The 4,835-nt window shown below is 33.7% G+C and overlaps 1 pseudogene; it reads right to left on the minus strand.

Moving 5' to 3' along the window:
• Positions 1 to 1,411: 1,411 nt before the first annotated feature.
• Positions 1,412 to 2,349, minus strand: LOC139705003 (olfactory receptor 6C2-like; annotated as a pseudogene).
• Between the last annotated feature and the right edge of the window lie 2,486 nt (positions 2,350 to 4,835).

The raw sequence follows: 4,835 nt of genomic DNA on the forward strand, positions 1-4,835 counted from the left end.
AGGAGCAGTATTTATACATTCCACACAGCTTATCTAATTAGCATAAACTAGATACATCAGTCAACCAATCAGGAATCTCCACACTTAATGGCTTGTTTTTGTTACTTCTCAAACCACTCCCTCTGGCATTTTGCCAGGCACCATCCAGACTTGTTTACGAACTCTAACATTCCCCTGGCAAAATGCCAGGTGTTATTTTGACTTGTTTACAGACTCTAACAAGCTCTGAAATTGTATTTCTGTGTCCTGTGGTTATTTTGTAGTACTATTTTCTTAGCCTTTATTTCTCAGCCAGCCCAACCCTCTGAAGGGAAACACTTTCCCTCGAATACATGGGATGTGTGCAAGAGAAAATAATTAAAAACATGAAGAGAGAGCCTACAGAATGGGAGAAAATGTTACTGCATTCACCTCAGATAGAGCATTAATCTCCAGGTTATGTAAAGAACTCAAAATACTTAACACCAGAAAAAAAATAAATAACCCAATCAATAAAGGGGCTAATAAACCAAACATGTATATTTTTAATTTGCTTTGGATATTAACTTTTTATTTTTTGAGCATTTTCTTTTTGTTCCCTTCATCTTAATTCCAATTGATATTAGTATTTTTATTTTTTTCCTAGTTTTATTATTCTATATCCTTGATATCTTCAAAAAATTATTTTGTATATTTTATGTATTGATTTAACTAGTTTTCCTATTTCTGAAAATGTAAAATTTGGTGTTCCAATTCACTTTCATGCATTTAATCTGAATTAGAAACCCATAATATGTGATTTTATGTATATATTGCTTTAAATCAAATGTATATTTTAAGTAATATTGCTCTTCTATATTAGAAAATATCAAATAAGTCTTCTCAGTGATTGTGAAGAAATCTCCATTTCTTCAATTCTGACTAATCAACTCCTGTTGATACCTCATTTTCTAATTATTTTAATTTGCTTAGAAGGCCTTATTTGTTTTAATATATTTTAGCATCTCTCTGAGTTTTGTGTTGTTGCTGTTTTGATTGTTGCATTTGTGTTATTCATTTTGTAACTTGTATTACAGGAAGACAGTGAATGGCACTATTGCCATTTAATTTAACTCAGGGATAATTTATACAATTTTAAATATTATCTTTCCTTCCCTAGAGCAATGTTATTTTCTTCACTTCCCTAGCTAAGAAATGAGAAAAACTTAACACCTTGGAAATTGTATATTTTATTTTCACAGTGATGGAAAACACAATGCATGAATTTGATTTGAAATAATAAAGAGTTTAATAAAGATGAGATCAGGATTAAATATTAAGTGTCATTGAGAAGTCTAATCTGAATGAAATTTAGAAAGGAAATGATGAAATAACTTAGAAGCAGTACTAAAAGAATTACAGAATGTTTTATTTTACTTATTCATCAAAACTTCTACTTCTTTGAGAGAAATACAATCTTTTTTATACAGTCATTGAAAACATGTTTCACTTGCTTATTTCGCAAGGTGTAATTAAAAGGGTTTAGCAAGGGTGCTACAGAAGTGTTGAGAACTGAAATTCCTTTATATATGGCCACCTCTTCCTTTGCTGATGGCTTTATGTAGATGAAGATGCAGCTGCCATAGGTGATGGAAAGCACAATCATGTGGGATGAGCAGGTGGAAAAGGCCTTTTTCCTTTGCTGAACAGAGGGGAATCTCAGAATGGTCCTGATGATGGATGTGTAGGACAGAACCACAAAGACTAAGGTAATAATGAGGGCAAATACAGCCACAATGATAACCATCTGTTCTAATAACCATGTGTCTGAGCAGGAGATCTTTAGGAGAGGACTTGCATCACAGCTGAAATGATCAATGACATTAGAATCACAGAATTCAAGCTGGAGGCCTAAGCTAAGGGGTGGGACAATAATCATCAAGCCAGCTACCCAGCAGGAGAAGACTAATAAGGTGCACACTCTGTTGTTCATGATGGTCATATAATGAAGAGGTTTACAGATGGCCACATAACGATCATACGACATGGCTGCCAGGAGAAAAAATTCTGTTGTTCCAAAGAGAAAAACAAAAATATTTGAGTTGCACAAGCATTGTAGGTAACAGTATTGTCTCCAGTTGATAAACTGTACAGGAATCTAGGGATACAGACAGTAGTAAATGAAACTTCTAGGAAGGAAAAGTTTCTGAGGAAGAAGTACATAGGAGTCTTAAGATGGGGATCCACCAATGTGAGGGTGATAATAGTCAGGTTCCCTGTTACACTCATCATGTAGGTGAGCAACAGGAAGATAAACAGCAGAACTTGCAGTTTTGGGTCATCTATCAGTCCCAGCAGGACGAAAGTGGTTATTGCTGTGTGATTCCTCATCATTGTACATTGATATTTACCTAATCCTTATATAAAAACCAAGATATCATAAACAGAAACATATTCAAATTCTACAACAGAAAGGTGTGCATATAGAAGTCAAGCAAACCAGCCTATATTTTTCTTCTCCTTTTACATCATACTTAATATTTTTATTATTTCAATAGCAATCCTGAATTTTCTGTGTGTGACTAGTGGAAGTTTCCTTAAGGGTTCATGTTTTTGTAGAACAATCCGACTTTTTCTTTGATCGTTTGCTCCCTTTAGAATTTATAAATGTAGTTTATTGGTCACATAAAAATCATTAGATGGACTGGATTTCCAGATGGGTAAGAAAAAGATGTCATTTCATGGGAGGCTAATAGTTCTTTGTCCAAGAAAACCCTGAATACCCGGCCTATCCATGTAACTAAGAGCATGGATTCTCTTGTTCTATCTTGGGATTGTTATAAAGGTAAGATACATTTTTCTTGAAAAACAAACTAGTGATAAAAACAACAACAGGATTCCTTATAGTGGAAATTGTAGAACCTATGGATGGTTGGATGTAGAACTATTTGACTTATAGTGTGAGAAAGTGTTATATCCAAGGTATTAAAAAAAGAGTGCTTTCTTATGCATACATTTATGCTCAATTACTTGACTGTTTCTCTCAAAGCCTCAGATGTTAATATATATTTAATATCACAGAATATAGCCTTCTAGGCTGTGTGTTATTGCATGATGTTTTAAACTCATTTGAAAACATACAAGTTTCTCCTCAGTTCTTCTTCATTCCATTGAGGTCTTAACTAGCTCTGTTGGGACTTTCACTTGCAACTCCCTATAGATTTCCTAACACTCCAAAGACTTCATTTTGTTGAAGCTAGTGGCACATTTTAGTTTTTATCTTGCCTACAATTACCACAGCATCAAAAAGCAAATACTGGTCATTCCTTAAATGGGTCCCATGGCATCATTCTAATTCCTTGTAGCTTTATATTGCTATTTTTACTGTCTCTTTTTACTCTTCACTTTTCTCTATTCATATGTGAAATATTGGTGCTCCCCAATATTCTACTTTCAGACTTCTCACTTCTTGTGTTCTGTTTGTTATTATTCTTTTTCTATGCTTTCCATGAGTGATTTTATCAATTAATTTGCTTTTTCATTTATATGATATACTCCAAAGATGAGATCTATAGGATATAGCATATAGGTCATTCCTGGGTGTCTGCACTGTGTTGCTTCCAGGACCCTTCATGGATACCAAGCCTGAAGATGCTCTAAACATTACAATTTGTGTGTCCACATCCCAATTACCATATGCACTAAAAGATTTGCCTTATTTTCTTCCAGTGTTAAATACTTTTTGATATAAAAAGAATTTTATCTTTTTGCTTAACCTGCAAGGCTCTTTATGGAAAGTAGCTTCTTTGATTTTCTCATTTCGGCACTTCTCATTTTCTTACCTGTCTTCCTTAGGGCTTGAGTTCCACTAACACTGACTACTTGAAACTCTTCATATTTTCTACATGCTTTCTCCTCTGCACAGGCAATCCTTTTGATTAATGCCTATTTGTCCCTCATGGATCCCTATAGGTATCAGTTCTTTCAAAAAATCTTCATTCATGAACTCAAAGCCTGTGAAATTGTACTCATATGGTATTTCCAAGTACCTGTTGTTTAATCAGTCGTGGAGTATATCACCTTGTATTATGCTTTGCACTCTAATTATATTTCTCTTGGATTTTTTAAAAAAATATATTTAGTTGTAGATGGACACAATATGTTTATTTTGTTAATTTCATTGTTTTTTTAATGTGGTGCTGCAGATCGAACCTAGTACCCACACATGCCAAGCCTGTACTCTACTACTGAGCCTCATCTCCAGCCCTCTCCTGTATGTTTCTGTAAATTTCTCTAAAGTAGAAACAATATTTTATATGCTATTAAATGTTCTTATATTTGGCTTATATTGTAAACTTAGGGATGAAACCAAGCAGCATTGTATATATCCTGGCTATAATGCTTTTTTCTGGTCATTCGATTCAAAGTCCATATTTACATATACACTTCAAAATACTCTTTTATTTTGAATACTTCTTAAACAAAGGCCTGAATAGGCCCAGCTCTACACTCTACCCAGTTTTGCCCAGTCTTAATCTACTTCTTACTTTACCCTAAATAACTAATTCCCTGTCTGCAGCTGCTGTTTGTTTTCTTATTTCCAATAATTTTTTTTCCTAATCTCTTCTTTATTAGGCACTTAGTTAAGGTTTGCCCTTTTTTTACGTAATTGCTTCCCATATATCATTTTTTGGAACTCTAATTATTCCACATTGTGAGATATATATATATATATATATCTGAAACCACCTACTGCATGTCTAAAGATGTAATCTCCTAAGAGAGACTTTGTATTGTCTTTCTAAAATCAACTGTGATCCACATGAATAATATAAACAGGTACCTTCAAGAAGCTCAGGAATATCCAAATATTCTCA

This window comes from Marmota flaviventris, chromosome 3 (genome assembly GCF_047511675.1).
Source record: "Marmota flaviventris isolate mMarFla1 chromosome 3, mMarFla1.hap1, whole genome shotgun sequence".
In the NCBI taxonomy this organism is placed as follows: Eukaryota; Metazoa; Chordata; class Mammalia; order Rodentia; family Sciuridae; genus Marmota; species Marmota flaviventris.